Here is a 16991-nt window from a genome sequence, read left to right as displayed (position 1 = left end):
AAATCTTCATTTGCTTTTAAAGGCAGCCATATGCTTCCAGTAACTACATTTGAATGAAGATTGCAAATACCCAGCAATTTATGTGTGTAGAGAGAGAGATTTGGAGAGATCATTCTGATGTGTGCAGCGACCTGTTCAGGACAGGGAATTGTGCACCCTCATTTCTTTTGCTAACTGTGGTCAGGAATATAAAATCTTTTTTTCTGGCTGAGAGGAGAGCTGTGAGAATGACCTGTGGTGCTGCAAAATGTACTAGTTACACTGCATTGGTCTAGTTATCGACTGCATCCGTCACAGATACTGCCATCAACAAACTTTCTGTGTTTGACAACTTTAACTAGTTCATAAATTTGGGAAATTCTATATCCCTTCCTCCTGGCTTCTGTAGGGGTAACTTTTAAGCTTGATGCTTATATGTGCTCATACGTGCTACTGCCCTAAAATTGTGTATGCCATGATGCACCATACATTGTATGTTTTATTGTACTCTGTACCTATTTTCATCCCAGAAATGTTGCCTTTATTGCTTGTATTGCAGGAAATTATGCTATTGGACTGCTTGCTTTAGCATCCAAGGAAGATTCCCACTGACTTGAGTGGATGCTGGGGTAAGGCTTTATACATGGTACATGTTGGTATGGGAGGAATTCAGTCTGTAGGTTGAAAGCAATTAGGAACTTCATTCTGGACTAGTGCAAAACACCTCCTACAGTCATTATTCATAGCTGTGAATATCTTCATGCAAAGGGCTTTAGTGTGACTAGTGAAGCACCAGGATCCGCACTTGGTAGTTAAGAGTGAGACTTCTGTTCTAGATTTATCTTCTGTCTGATTTGAAGCAGCAAATTGAGCCTGGGTTTGCTTTGCTAGTGGTCTGACTGCAGGCCTCAGAAAAAATCTGGGATTGAGCTGGGAATGGCACTGTCAATTCCTGTTAAAATGTTCTGTTTATATATAGCACTTAGTATTTCTCATAAGAGAATAACCATCTAACACTTGACTGGGGAAATCAGTTACATTTCTCTGCCTGCAGTTCTTCACTGCCCTTTTCCCTTTTCTGTTCTGCAGGGTTCGAGTTTCTGGGGTGCGTTGTAGGAATAGCTTTGAAGAAGAGGCAAGCAAGGATGCCATTATTTGAGTGAAAAGTCCCGGTCTCCTCAGATACTGTGTGTTGCTGTGTATCCACTCAACAAACAATTATCAGTAAAGTGTGAAAGGTAAAACAAGAACAGCCTGTCAGATGGTCTGAGATAATCAGTGTTAAGTTGTCCAAGAAACCAGGAGGAAGCCCAGCCAGATGGCATTTGGGGATGTAAACAAAGATAGACCTGGGAATAGGTTGGACATGACCCAATTGCTTTTAGTAGTTTATACTACCAAGTGTCATGTCAGGCTGTATCGTAGAATCCTTAAGGTTAAGGGACCTCCAGAGGTCATCCAGTCCAACTTCCCTGCACACACAGGGTCACCTAGAGCACGTTGCACAGGGCTGCATCCAGGCAGGTCTGAAGATCTCCAGAGAAGGAGACTCCACAACCTCTCTGGGCAGCCTGTGCCAGGRCTCTGTTACCCTCACTGTCAAGAACTTTTTCCTTAAGTTCCTGTGGAACTTTTGGGGCTTCAGTTTGTGGCCATTTCCTCTAGTTCTGTCAGTGGTCACCACTGCAGAGAGGCCAGCATCGTCCTCACTCCCTCCCTTGAGGTATTTATAGACACTTATCAGATGCCCCCTTCAATCTTCTCTTCAGGCTGAATAGGACTCTATAGGCACAGACAATCAGGCAGTTACATGACTTCTCCTTGAGAGACAGCAGAGCTGAGTTAGGTTGGAGGAGAAGAACAAGACACAAAGTGAAGGGTAGCCCCAATGCATGTGACCGTCATATGAAACTGGTCACATCTTGGTGTTCTTAGGTGAGGATCCCTGGAAGACAAAAGCTGAAATCTTAAAGTGAGCAAGATTTGAGGGAACTATATAGCATAGTTGCATGAAAGATTTGAAGACTCATTTTCTTGGAAAATGGTAGGCTGTACAAAGAGTAGAAGAATTTTCTATATTGCTGGCCTGACCTTAATGCTGGTAAAAGACTCTGGAACTGGAAGTGATTGTTGACCCRAGGGATGTTGTGAAAGTGTCTCACTAGTGAACTGGAAGACATGAAACTGTTGGAACAGGATGGTAAAGCAATGGGAAATTGTTTACAAGCCTATTTGATGGTATTTATTTCAGTATTGACTATGTTTTTGATGTGACTTTTTCTGCTTAGTCTATGGAGATTTTTGCCTGCTGAATCGAGAAAATTCACTTTTAACCTCAGAAAATTGTTAAAAATATATTTTCTTTTTCAGATGTCAAGAAGCTGAATAGAGAGGTACTCATTTTGAAATGTTATGTGCAGTACTAAGAGCATGGCAGAACCACATCCATGGTGTTGTATATACTTTTTCTTTTTTTCCTTTCATTTCTTCTTTTTTTTTTTTTTTTTTTTTTTTTTTTTTTTTTTTTTTTTAAATAATTACAGAATGAGGTGCTTATGCTCTTTTCTTTACTAGGTTGATGGTTAGAGGACTTGACCATTAAAGGACTCCAGAGAATCCTGCTCAAGTTCCTCAAAGTGAGACTTCCTCAAGGTGGAGGTAGCAAGTCAGAATAAACCCAACTGATTATTTTAAAGAGTTTGGGCCTATATGAATCGCTTTCAATCCTGCAGTGCAACAGCCTCTTTTTCACTATGCAGTGGACTTTGATTCATTTTTATTTTTAACCCCCTTAATAAGTTTTTTTTTTCTCTTAATGGAAACCAATTGCATTTGTCATACAGTTTGGATTGGAAGTTGTTGAGCTTGTAATTTTTCTAAAAGTTGAGCTCCTCTGAATAGAGCATCAAAACTTTATTACTTGATTCAGTGACTCGCTGTGGGCTATAAAGCACAGCAGTGCYTTGGAAGCTCTACTTAATATGTTGAAAGCTGTGGGTTGAAAAGATAGTATTACTTGAGGGTGCAGAAGCAGGACGCAAGCCAGCTTTCCTGGCTGGCATGTGGGAGATGTTATGTGGTCTGCTTCCATGTCCTCCATTTGGCTGCCAGCCTTTATAAGAAGCTTTACTGCCTAAGAGTCACTGGTGATAGAGTTAGCTCTGAAGCCCTTTTCAGTATGTTTGACTTCAGGTTATAAAATTAATAAATACTGCCTTTGAAGAGCAAGCATGGTAAACTTTATCCCTAAATTTAAGAAAAAAGAGTGTAACTGCTCAGGAATGTAGTTACTGCAAGGAAACTATTTGTACTGCTCTGCTTCTCTCACTGCAAGTTTCTCAAGCTGTGATTTGAGAGCTTGGGATCCTATGAACATTTTAGGCTTCGATGTGGTACCTCTTCCTGCAGTGTCTGAAAGCTGGTAGATTCAACCATCAGCTGCTTTTGACTCCATCTAGCTCTGAATGGAAGCATTTGGTGAAGGGGAAGAGGAGGGAAATGCTAGGTTTTCTGCTGTGGTGTTGTAATTAACTGCAGACATGCAGAAGATACTCTCAGTTGCAAACTTGCAAGAGCAGTTGGGTTCCTCTGTGAATTTGCCATTTCTTTTTAATTTAAGTGAGTTGCTGTGAGGCCATGCAACAGAAGATTTTGTATATCTTGGCAGAAATCCTTAGATTGAAAGCATAGGGATGCAGATTTTTTTTTTAAGGCCAACTTTTACTAGTTAATTGTAAATCTAAGTTCATAGTGCTCATTATGAATTTTGTTTATTCCCTGAGGAAGGGAAAAAAGTTYGCTAGACTTTATCCAGTGTTTTCTGCAGTAAAATTAATTGATTGCACCCTAGACAGATCCTTTACTCTTTCATTATTAGCTCTCAGTTTACTAAAAGTTGTCCTTTTATCTGGTCTATTATAAGCTATTTCAGGGAGTTGTGACTGCTTGCTTGATCATTTCAAACCGCCTAACCAGATTAATTAAGATGTCAATCTCAATGCTTTTGAATATATTTAGCTATTGTTTGATTTCGCTGATATCAAACTTGGGAGAGTAGATCACTATCTGTCAGCTTTTTCAATCAGCTCTTCTAAAATGTGTTTTTTCTTATCATTTTCATGTTGTCAATGAACTGCATTCTAAAATATGAGCAATTAGACTTCTCAGGACCACGAACAAATAAAATCACATGAGTGTAAGTGGCCATCAGCTTGCAATCACAAGTGTTGAGGGGGAGGGAAGAGGCTGGTGTTGCAGATTTTGAGATGTGTGCAAATGCATGTGCTTGACTGCTGAAAAGGCTTGGAGAGAACAAAAATTTAATGGATCGTCTATCCAAGTCATATATGAGCAAGTCAAAATATAGCAAAATACAGCAAAACTTGCTCATGTTTTGTGTTTGTCTTTTAAATACTCAGTACTTTTTGTAGTTAGTGAAGTGCTATCTTGGGACAATGTAAAAGAGCTGTCTATAAACCCTCTTAGTAGGTGAGGAAAACTGATGAATTTGTGACAAAAATGTAGAAGCTGTGCTGTAAATGTGAAACCCACCCAGTGGAAGAGTGACTTATTGGCAAATCTCCAAAAGATTTTGGTCTAGAGGTAACAAATAACAGATGCCCCACTGTAACCCTTAGTGAAATAGAAAGGAAAGCTGAGGAACGATTTTCAGCATATGTGCTCTTCTCACTATTTTGCTTTGAGCCTCCTCAGGTTAGTCTCTCTGTAGTGTCCAACTCTTTTAAATCCCTTTCTGAGACCCCAAGAAGAGGCATCTAGCTCTCTGCTTAAACCAACAATGATGAGCCAGTCTTGGCCTGGGAACAAGTRGTGCTTTCCATCCCTACTTTAAGATCCAGAATTTCCTCACTGTAATGGTCCACAGGGAAATACAACAGGAAACTTATAGCAGGGTTGAGACCTAAACCCCAAAAGATGTAATTGCACCCTGATTCTGTTGGAAAGGCCATTTTTGGAGGGAAAAGGAAGAGGAAAGAAGGACGGGTTTATTAAGACAGTAGGTAGGGGCAACGGATGGAAGGAAGCAATCATGTTTTCAGATAATCTTAGCATTATTTGAATGGTAATGCAAAGCTTTTTTTTTTTGTGTCTGTGTGTGTATTATTTTTTTCTTTCCTCTGTCAAGGATATATTGGAATGAAAGTCTTGATTGCAGGCTTAGATTAGTCTGTCTGAAAACTCACACTATATTCCCAGTTACATCCTTAGCTTAGGTATCTGGTGTCTGCCCTGGTCCATGCTGTGATCTCACAGTACAATTAGCTAAGCAGCAGTGATATGTGCCAGGGAGAGGCTACAATACTCCAAGCAGGAGCCGAGGGATTGAGCCTCAGTGCTCCCTCAAGTGAAGTGGACTTGTTTTATACAGCTTGATTGCTCTTACCTTGTACATGTGAAAGACAAATTTGTTGAATAAATTATGTTATGTAGTGTGAGTATTTCTGTTATCAAAGGAGCACGGTGTGCTAAATTGAGCAAATCAACCAAATCATTACTCTAATTATGTGTTTAATTCCTTCTCATGCATTTTCCCAAGGATTGTTGGTTGTGCCCTTACAAAYGCATTGGTCTTGTATTGCCCTGTAACTGTTTATTCCTTCTTTTTCCCTCTTTAATTGATACATATTACTTTGCTGTCTTGAATTACAGCTGAGCTTGCAGGTAGTCAGTTCAGACTAAAAGTAGCTTTGTGTTATGGAATTAATATGTTTGTTAAAAGGAATATGTTTGTTTCAGGGAAACTTGTATAAAGAATGAAGTGTTTTGCAAGAGTCATGGAAAAAAAATGAGAAGTACCGGAGATATTTTTCACTTCACTTGTGTAGTATTCAAAAGCCACGTAGTTTAATCTGTTTTCCTTTTTTTTTTTTTTTTTTTTTTTTTTAAGTTAGGCTCTGTCCTAAGTACCATTTCTGTTTCTCCATTCTTCCTCTCCTTTGATGTCCACTGTTTCTCCCAGATCTCTCTCTATAACTATTTCCCTCAACTAACCTAATAATTGACTTCAATAGGACGTGAGGACATGCTCAAGTGCTCTCTTGAACAAGGATGCTCTAGTTAATCAGAACTGAAATTATCTGTGKAATAAATAACATTTATGAGTAAATTTCTGAGTTACAAATAAATGCAAGAACAGTTGGATCATGTTCATTCTGTCACAAATAACTTCATTTATAAATTATTCAGTGAGCTAGGTAGTCCTTCCTCAGATACTTGAAGTGGGAAAAATATCCTTTATGTATTAATTTAGGAACTTTTGTTGGTAAAAAAACCCAATCACTCTACTCTGCAATCCAGTGTTGGGCATGAAGATATAGCTTTATTCTTTTGATCTCGGTGTTTAATCTGAATGTTCCTTTGGTTCTTCTGGCTATCTCTATGAGAAAATGAAACATTGAAACTAGAGGCTAGAGTGATTTGGAGCTGTACCGGCTAGCTAAGTGGTTTCCAGAGTTGAGGAATTTTTGATGGGAGCTTTCTCAGTACATACTCTGTGTGCACTTCTTGCTGGAAAGCAATACAGTTTAGTGGTGATATTCAGATCTGGGCCAGTTGGCCTCAGTAGCAGAAAGTGGTCCTGGGCAGCATAGGTTGACCAAACTCTAGTGAGGTAGAGAAGAATCTTTATATTCCTTAAAGGACTTTAATTTTGTCCATTCACTATGCAGGTGCCACAAAGCCACTTTTTTGGACTTAAACTGTGAATGTATGGAGGAGTCCTGCAAATTGTGTTTGTTGAAATGAGACTTTTTAAAAAGCATTTGCACAGGGATTTCCCACAGGGTAGCTGAAGGTCAAATTTAACTACCGTTAGAGGCATTGTTGAATGCCCTTAATACTTTTTTCTGTATTATTACTTTTTTCTTCCCCAAAATGAAATTGCATGTATTGCTGCAGTTTGGTCCTTTGTAAAAGATTTTTGTTGTCTAGGTAATCATTCTAACAATGTGAGATAAAACCATTTATTATCTCAGACATCCCATGTAAATGATCTTGCCAGTGTCATCACACATGAGCTTCGCAGCCTGTGATCGCATCCACATGGCAGCATGGAGATAAATCACCTAAGACAGAGCACAATTTACTCCACCCAGACTGAGAGGCAGGGATAGCTCCATGAATCTTCAAAGCGAGGGCTGAAGCACCTCTGTTCTGGAGAGGTTCTGCACTCTGGACAGCCTTGGAGGTGGAGCCAGGCAGTTCTCCTGGTCCTGTGTGCAGGTACTTGTGTTTCATCGATTGTGGTTTGGCCAAGAACGATGCCAAAGGACAGATGAGTAAAATAGACACAGGATRGAGATACACAATAAAATAAAGTTTCTTAAGAGATTCTTCATTGTGCTATCCTGCTACTGTCTTGAATGTGCATTGTGACTTGGTAACTGGCACTTTGTGCCTTTTTTCTAGTTCCATTCTATGTCTGTCTATTGAGCTTATTTAGGTATAAATAAAGAGATTAGCTTTGTTTTTTCATTAACTAATCAAAATATTAGTACTTTTCTTCTTAGCATCCAAACTTCAAGAGCTTTTCTTAAACTATGCTTCTCTAAACATTGCTTCTAGAATGGATTGGTATCAATATTATAACCTGTGCTTCTGCTCAACCTTGCCTCATTCAAGGAGAATGTGTTGCTGCCTGGGTAGTGATGTGACAGAAACAGTACGTCACTTGATTCAAAATTTGATTTATATCAAATTATTCAATTTATGTCCTCCATTTTCTTCAAATGGTGCAGTTTAAAGGTCCTGTCCTTTTTGCTGGCTTTCTAATTTCTTTCTTTCTGAAAGGACATTTCAGCAGTGACAGTCAGAAGGGACCGTTGCACACTGCAGATGTGAACCCAAGGAAGCACAAGATGTAGATCGCTTAACTGAAGCTGTGTATTTTTGYCAAAAATGAATACGAATGGTATGAGTGCTGAGGAGTGGGGAATAACCTGGGCAGCCATGACCTACTTGGCATCTAGGTTGTTCATCACCTCCTGTTATCACTTGAGTCCTCCTGTATGCTGGGCTAAGGGACAAAAAGAGAAGCTCACATGCACTGATATCCTATATTCTTTGAAATATTTTTCACTACAGAACTAATAATGCATGTCTCTATATAGGATTGTTTCTTATATGACTGCTATTATTTAGAGTTGCRTTTATGTTGACTCTATTTGTGGCTAGGGTTCAGATCCTCTTAATAGTCACTGACAATAGAATTTGAGATATTTGCATAAATTCATTGATTTTTGGGCTTCCTTCTGTTTGTTAAAATTATAATTCACTGTGTCCCCAAGCAGACATAAATTTGAATAGAGAGATAGCATAGTAAGAACAGAAAACATGATAAAAAAGCTGATAATAAAAAATCTTTTTGAATTGAATTAGCATACATCAAATCTTTAAAATTTGTTTTTGAAACAAGAGTGTGTCTATAATTAAGATGTTCAACTAYCAGACTAAACTGTGAGATGCAGTGGGTGAAGAAAAGTGAGCTGAAGAGAAATAGAAATAAGAAGCTCTTGTATTTATTTAATAAAATAAAAGGAACGATCAGGAACTTGCAATCCAAGATACTGTAGAAAAGGTCTCTAGATGCAAATAAACCTCCCCAAAAGGATTTGGAAGTACAAAGCATGCCTTCACGCAGTCTAAGAATGGCTGAGTAATTTAAAATATACCTTGGAGGTGAGAAAGTGAGGGGATAATTAGAATTACAAGTAGTCCAACTGAGACATTCAAAGGAAATTAAATAGTCAAGGATTTTTTTTTGCTCAGTAAATAAGAACAAGATAATGACATTTTGTGTATTGTGTTAAAATAGTAAGATAAAGGAGAAATAATACTAGGAAATGATGAAGACAACTGTGCCGAATTAATATACAGGTGTATGAGTAAATTCATGAGAACAAAATATCTCTCCATAAGAAAGAATTGAAGATGAATTTCTCACTGCTAAAGAAATGTAGTCTGTTAATTAGAAGAACTTTTAACTATAATTTCTCATAGTCAAAACTTGTGGGTGTTGATAGTGGGGAAAGTATGATTGAGGATGCTCTGATAGCCTTGTCAAGCAATACGACTTCATGAAGAGCTATGCAAAGTTGGAGGGGGTACCATCTGCCACAGGTAGAAAATGAACAAGACATTTGCAAGAGTGATAAAGGCACTGATAAAGCTGGTATAGGAAATAATAGAACAAAAATTAATTGAATGGGCTAAAACTGATGGGCTCAATCAGTTGTTAAAAGGATTTTTCTAACTGGACTGGCTAAGAAGGAAAGAAAAAGAGAAAAAAAATATCTGTTCATTTTTAATGATGTAGAAAAATATCTGAGAATTCAGGATCTCTAAAAAAAAAAAAAGCAAAATTTTAAAGAAATGAGGATGCTGAGCCATCTAGAAACAGCTCCTGATTAAAATCAGTTTTTCTTATTTCTCTGTTTGCTAGAGAAAAATGAGAACATATAACAGTCAACAAATGAGAACACAATATTTTATCTTTTCAAAGTAGCCTGGAGGCTATAAGCAATAAAATGACTGAGGCGTATCTATTCAGGTGTGAACGGGCAGATATTGTCACTTGTATGTGTACTGCCTCTGATTGCAAAGCTGCGCAGTTGCACCCGGATCCTCTTGTACCTGAGCTAAAAAKCTCTGCTGGGACATGAGCTGTATGCTGAAAAGGCAACATGGTACTGGAAATGTTCCCTCTGATACCTGCACTTCAAAGGAATATCCACCCTGTATCTGATCCAGACTGAATGATGCAGGCCCTGASGTCTGTTTGAAAGAGGCGATTCATATAACCTGTTTACCTGTTTCTACCAGTTTTCTACAAGTGGGGGAAAACGCCTCATTTGGCTATCCCCTTGGCACAGGCCAAGGCGGACATGCAGGTRAGTAGAACAGAGCCAGGGAGGATTTTGGGTGGTGCCAAAGGGATCCGAGCACCTTCAAGGTTTCGAGGATTGCTGAATGTTTTTAGGTCAGTAAAAATGGTGTTGGCTGAGGTCGGTTTTGGGATCTACCTCCCGTTTGGTGCTTCCGACCTTTAGTTCTCCACCTCATGCTTGGTGAGATGCATGTAGAGAGATAAACGTTGGCCCAGAGAGTTTAGAATCTGTTCACTACTCTTTCATTTTTTTCCCCCCTGCTGTTTAGCTTCTCTACTTTTTCTATAGCCAGTTATTCTTCATTCATCATTTTCTTTGCTGTGCAATATTTTTTCCTCTTTCTGTTCCAGTCTTTCCTCATTCCTGCACTATGTATGTTTGTCACACACTGGTGCATGTCTCTAGTGCTTATATCAGCCTTCTCTCTCCTTCCCTTTCTCCTTGCCCTGTCATCGCCTCATAGCATAGTCAGAAGTAAGCTGAGGGTGGAATCTTTATGCTCCTTTGCTGAAGCACCTCAGAGTAGCTCTTCACTTTTCCTTTCTGCCTGACAATTATATTCATTGCTTTGTCATCCCAGGCAGTGGGAGTAAAAGAACTAACAACATCCTGAAACTGCATTTAAAAGCACACACTGGATACCTTTCACTGAATGCTCATTGGTTTCTGTCACGATGTTCAGAGCAAACATCTACTGCAATGCAGCTGTTTGAGCTCTGCCTGAACTTGGTACTATTTTTGTTTGCAGTTCAATATGTTTTCTTAAACCTCTTTTTGTAGACTCAGATACATGCTGGAAGCTGACAGCTATTCAGGGAAAARCATAATCCTTAGCAGTTTCCTGCTTTGGCTAACATGCATATGCTTTTCAGTGTGTCAACAGGCAGTTGCTCAATTTTTTTTTTTTTGTTACCCCAGTTTTGCATTAGCTTGRCCCCAGACTTGAATAATCCTTTTGTTTGCTTTTGCTTAAGGAAGTTGTATGAATATTGTAAATGGTGAGTAGACACCATGGTGAATGGGCARTTGTGGATCAGTGCAGTTCCATTGTGCAGTTGACACTATTCTCTTGAGCATTCCCATTGATGCCAAACACAGCTGTTGATATCCTAGAGACCGAGTCTTTTGCGTAGCCTTTTTACATCTTATTTTCTCTTCCCCAGCACAGTTCATTCTTACCTTGGTACAGCAGCTTATCTGCATGTCCTCAGGAGAAGAACTGTCACTCTGCTGTGTTTTCTTTGACCAAGTTATCTTCAGATTTGTGCGTACTCAGGGCCACATGTGTAATCATCCTTCAAAAATGCAGTTTATATTGTAATTAACTTCTAATTCCATAGCTCATACAATGTATGAGACATCGAGTTCTTCATGTAAAATGGTCTGCTGAGTTGTGGGTGGTTTAGAAGATTTTTCTTTAGGGACGTATTTTATTTCACCATTACAAGAGTTAGAGGATAAGTGGAAGGTGCATTTCATGTCCTAGCTGAGTTACAGAGACAGGAAGATTAGAGTTCTGTAGCCTGCCTTAGAACGATTATTTATTTGATAACTGGACTTCCTCCAATCAGATATCTTTTAGTGATGTGGAATGACATTTGAATCTTAATCAGTATCAGCACAAAAATAAGTATTGCAATTTTACCTAGTGTTGTGGCTCTAGTATTGTATATGTTCATGGACCCTTCTCTATGGGATATTATATAGCTTGGGTCACCCCTCTCTCATTCCCACACTAATGTTTCATCTGCAGCTGATCTTGCTGGAAACTAAGACTTTATGCTGAGGACTTCACCTCAAGATGCAGTGCAAGATCCTTCTCCGTGTTTCTTTCATCCACTCCCTTGGGAATCACCAGTCTCACTGCTGGCTTTGTCAGGGTGCTGAGGAGAGGGCAAGGAGATGCAGGTCAGGAGAGAGGGAAACGTGCAGCTCACAGGGCGTATGGGCCCTTTACAGTATCACACGGGCAGATGGTCCTGCTGGCCAATGCAAAGACGCAGAGGTGATGTGTAACAGCTTGCAAATTTGAAGGACTTCCTCTTCAAGGAGATGAGGAGCTTGAAGAGGGATGAGATGTTTCTGTTTTTTGATTTGTTTTAGAGGGAGAAATATTTTTGAAGAAGGCTGCATAAAACCGAAAGAAGCTGTTTCTCTAAGAGAATCTATATGGCCTCCTAAAGAAAGGAAAATGATTTTCCTGGGTTCCTAATAGCTAAGTGCAGCTGATATGATCCTTTGTTTTTGGTATTAAAGTGAGACAATTGGCAATTTTTAATTTGAGCAGCATTACTACTGAGTTGACTAGCGGGAGACTAAAATGCCTGTGGCCCCCCTGCTTCTCTCCTGGCTGTTACAGTAGGCCAGGCAGGGGGCAACTATCCCCCTGTGGGGAGAAACGTGGGCGAGGGCCAGGAGGCCCACATACCCCAGGTCTGTTATCATAGGGACCCCAGTGGGATGCCTAATAACTCTGCAGCAATGCTGCTGTGATGGTAGTAAGTCCTCTCGCTCCAGAACGTGGCTATTTTGATAGCTTTGACTATGTTGGTAAAGCTCTGGTATAATAGAGAGCACAAACATCTTGTTTGTCTTTTTGTTTCTCCCTTAGTATTCGCAGTTTGCTCTGGGCACTTGCAGCATTTAGGAAGAATATCAGTCTGATTTGCTGCCTGCGAGAGAGGCTAATTAAAACGGGCGAGCAGGATGGGAAGTGATGACACACGGYGCAGCTGAGCCGCTCCCAGCGCTAAACGCGGCAGCTGCGGCCCTCGTCACTCGCAAAGCTGCAGCCAACACGTCGGCCCACAGAGTTTAAATAAACGCCTAATTGCGTTGTTTGATTATTTCGCTTCCAACTTGGTGGTGCAAAGTATTGCGGGAGGTAGGAGAGAAATGCCGCGGGAGCCGTGAGCACGACTGTGGCCTGCCAATAAATCAGCAATTGCTGTGTGTTTTCCTGGTCAGATTCCTCCTCCTGCCTGTACCTTGTGAAGGCTGGAAATGAGGGATGCTCATGTCCAAGCCAGGCTGGGAGCCCTCATGCCCTMCCCTTCCCAAGAGCAACTCAGAGCTCCGTGTCCCAGCACAGTGTTAATTAGCTCCCGAGGAGCAAAGCATTGCAAAAGCTAAGAAAAAAAGAGAGCAAAAGACTTCAAAATGTTTATCGATTTCTTTTCTTTAATCATATTGTGAAAATTTGAAAAGAAATACCCGATTGTGGCWGCCCTGGTCCAGCAGTTTGTATGTGCAGGGTCCCTCAGCCATGGGATTTGCTGGAGTGAGAGAGTGTCAATTTTCTTCACAGGGCTATTTGCCCGTAAACAGATTAATGCCATCTTGATTAATTAATTCATTCTATTTGTAGAAGTAGTGTGTATTAGTGAAGCTGTGTCTGAATCAACTGTTTCATGATAGTACATCTACATCATYGTTACAAACATGAGTTGAAAATGAGTTGACTTTACACATGATTGGYTCCCACTGATCACCAACATTTATTTAAGCATTGACATGCTATCACTTTAATGTGCTGTTATTATTATTTATCTAATGTTCTCAAATAGCTCAATATGAAATGAGTATTGTCAAAAAGGTAGGGAAAAGTGACTTTATGAAAAAATATTTTCTGTTTTCAAGTAAGTATGCTTGACATCTCATTTCCTGATGCTGAAGAACATCTTTCATCAGTCAGGGAAACTGTACAACGAAGATTACAAAACTAGTCAAAATTCCTTGCTTGCTATTAACCTATGTGGTGAAAGGGACATGTCTGAAATGTTCAAGGAATAATCGTGATTAGTGTACAAAGAAATTGTCACTGTAGATGATGCCTTTGATGAGTTTCTTGAAAGCATGAATTTGTTCTCCCACAAACTGAATTTTGCATTACTCATGTCTCTACCTTCTCCATTACAAAGTAGAAGTAAAAGATTGGAAAATTAAACCTAAAGTGCCAAGAACCCTGACCTGTTTGGAATCCAAAATTTTGGCCTTTTTTTAATGTTGCACGTTTTGCACTTTTTAAAAAAAGCTTTACTGTAATATCAGTCAATAATTTTTGAGAAAAGAAACTGGCTGAAGGAGAGAAAGAACYATCCTCAAGGTTTAGTGTCAGTTTGATGGTGGCCTGCCTCTAGCTAGGATGATATTGGTAGCTGTAAGCAATGACAGGATACCACAGTCAACTGGAAAGCCGATTAATTTCTTAATACTTCTTCCAGAGCATATGTTCAGTCAACTGTACTTGCCTTTCTCATGTGTCGTGCTCTGTTTATTGAAAAGAAGCCAAAAAGGCTAATTTAAAATAGTTTGGAGGCAAAACAAGAAAAAAAGTTGTTTTTCTGTAACAGAGGTACAGACTGTTGCAACAATAAGGAATACTGAAAGTTTAACCACTTGGCAATTAGACATCTTTCTCTATTTGTCATCTCCTCTGTTTGAGCTGTTACTGCATGTCAAGAGTAGCATCACTCAAAGATGAAAACATTTTTTCTCTATACATATTTTTCAAGAATTGTCGGATCATTAATTCAAAGTTGCTTCCATTTTTTTTTCAGTTCAGAGTACTGAGAGACCTCTGGAAAGTCTGCATAGAAAAAAAAAGTAGAAAAGAAATTTCATTTCTTTTGTTCTAGTCTGATCCTGTGTGTGTGTGGAGGAAGGCTGGCACTTTAAACTGATGTTTATCTAGAAAGATCAGTGCCCTTCTCAGTGGTAAGAATTTATACGTGAGTCACCTTTATTTCTCTTAACCTGGAGATAGTGTAAGTTAGATTGTGATAAAATGTAAAAATTGTAAGTGTAAAAATGTAAATATATAAATTAGGACAAAATGAGATCACATATTTTCAGCTTCTTAATGGTTTATGACTCCTGCTGATCCTTGGTTTCATCTGGTTCATCATTGCACATGTATATTTGAGAAATATTTTTTTCTCATGCATGTTTAAGGAGGAATGAGGATTTATTCAGATGTATTTATTTAAACTCTGCAATCAATAAATTCCTAGATGGTCCTAGGTAGCCTTGCAGATAACAGCCTCTGTTTCTTATTACCTTGGACATTACGTTTATATTGTCCAAGTAGAGTCTGTCATAAATTTTTTTTTTTTTTTTTTTTTNTCATAATTTTTTTTTTTTTTTTTTTTTTTTTTTTTTTTTTTTTTTTTTTTTTTTTTTTTTTTTTAGCATTTTTCCACACATTTTATATTCATTTTCAACAAAAGGAGCAAAAAGGCTCCCAGATTTTCTGGCCGGGGAGGAATCAGTGCAATTGCTAAGTTGTAAAAGCATATTAAAACATAACAGAATAGCTGTTGCTCAGTAATATCCATCATCAGGTCCCTAGCAGCTGAAGAGATTTGGCAAAAATCTTAATCATACCTTTCACGAAGTGCATTTCTAGACAGGTACACAAAATAAGGAGATTAATCAAGATGTTACATCCTGGTCCTCACTTGGTAAGACTACACCCTCGATATTTCTTACTATTGAAGGCTTAGACTTTACCTCTGTGAACTGTAGATTGGAAGGGCAAGGGACAACATGAGCCTTGTGTATGGAGGTTATGTTATGATACGTAACTTAATGTTTAGCTATGCATAGATGCAAGACTATATGGTGTTAGCTAGGTCATCAGTCTGATCCATGGAGGCATCTTGCATACCAGATACAGTTATCATCACAGCACTAGACCTGCCTTGTCCTTCTGGCAGAGGACCTTGGAAGGTAATAGCTCTTTCTAAGGTAACCTTCTGCTTTCACCTTCTCTGGGTGCCAGGGAGACAGAGGACTACAATAAAGCTCCCACAATGCATACATTGAATTAAGATGAAGTACACTTCATCTAAAGCTCTGTCATCACTAAATATTTAAGCTGGGTGTTACTTTATCCCAGATTTTTGAACATCTTGTTAATCAATGGGTGTATATATATGTGTGTGTATTTCAGTTCTGGAGGAGGGCAACCAGGAAAGCATGGCAATGGGTCATCATTCAAGGGTCACATTTTCAAGCACAGAATTAAGCTAGCAAAAGGTACAATAAAAGCTATTATAAGGGCTTTTATTTTTTTTTTTTTCTGCAAAATCCATACTCAAAAATACTCAAAAATAGTGAGTTGTTTTCCTTTTGGAAGAGGCTAAAAAAAAAGAGGTATAAAAATAGGAAGGGAAAAGGGGGAAAAAGAAACAAATAGTATCTATTGCCCTTAGCACAGCCTTAATGCTGTTAAAAGAAAAAGTCTTCCCTCATCTTCTCTCATACTTTATATACAGCAATTTAAAAAGCAGGAGTGGAGGATTTTAAGTTGTGAGATCTCTTTATTTAGACCTTGGAAGAGACCTCTAGACCTTTATTTAGTCCTTGGAAAAATTTGATATTTCTGTCAAACCTTAAGGTATTCCACTCTGTTTCCATTTTARTTTTAAAGATTCTCTTCTTGGGAACGGTCTCAGGCTCCCTTGGATCAGSTTGCTCTGCAGATGCTGAGTCTTTTTCAAGCATGAGGATATTTTTGCACAGCTAAATCAGGTGCTCTGCACATGAAATGCTCTACTGAAAAACAYCCCAGTTACCTGCAAAGCACTGATAAGCTAGGCAGGAGACTGGCATTGTTCTGTGCAGTATTTCTCTTTGAAGCTGCTTGACCTCTTCCATGGGAACTTGCCATAGACCTCGTGTCATCAGGCCATTTTATGCTTTAGTGTCACAGAGGTGGTTGGGCCAATTTCAACTTTAACTTTCAGCTTAGGAAATTCACATGAGAGGGCCTTTAAGTATTTCTGGCATGGGTTTCTAAGCTAAATTAAAAGAGTTTGGGAACACTAGCAGGACAGCTGTGAGCAAGGCTGCATGCCATGGTGAAGGCTGGCTAATTTCACAGCAGGGACCCAGTACCTGCTTCTGTCMAGATGCAGGAGGGACTGACTTTCCTAGAAATTAGGCTTTGTAGCACCTAGTTTGACCCCATAATCCAGGAAGACTTTTTTTAAAAAAGCAAGTCACTTGGATAAAGAATAACCTTGAGTATAGCAGCATTTCAGAAACTTCACCCTCTTGATAGTAGACAGGTTTAAATGTATGAAGTTGCAAAATCTTGTTAAA

The 16991-nt window shown here is 39.1% G+C and overlaps 1 long non-coding RNA gene across 1 annotated transcript; it reads left to right on the top strand.

The window, feature by feature from the left end:
* Positions 1-1125: 1125 nt before the first annotated feature.
* On the top strand, positions 1126-2624 carry LOC112942541. Its single transcript, XR_003248403.1, has 3 exons — positions 1126-1217; positions 2350-2372; positions 2554-2624. It is a non-coding gene; the product is annotated as an uncharacterized LOC112942541 (long non-coding RNA).
* The last annotated feature ends 14367 nt before the right edge of the window (positions 2625-16991 follow it).

This window comes from Nothoprocta perdicaria, unplaced genomic scaffold (assembly GCF_003342845.1).
Source record: "Nothoprocta perdicaria isolate Ctin4 unplaced genomic scaffold, notPer1 scaffold_13, whole genome shotgun sequence".
Classification (NCBI taxonomy): Eukaryota; Metazoa; Chordata; class Aves; order Tinamiformes; family Tinamidae; genus Nothoprocta; species Nothoprocta perdicaria.
This window is presented reverse-complemented; position numbering and strand designations above follow the sequence as displayed.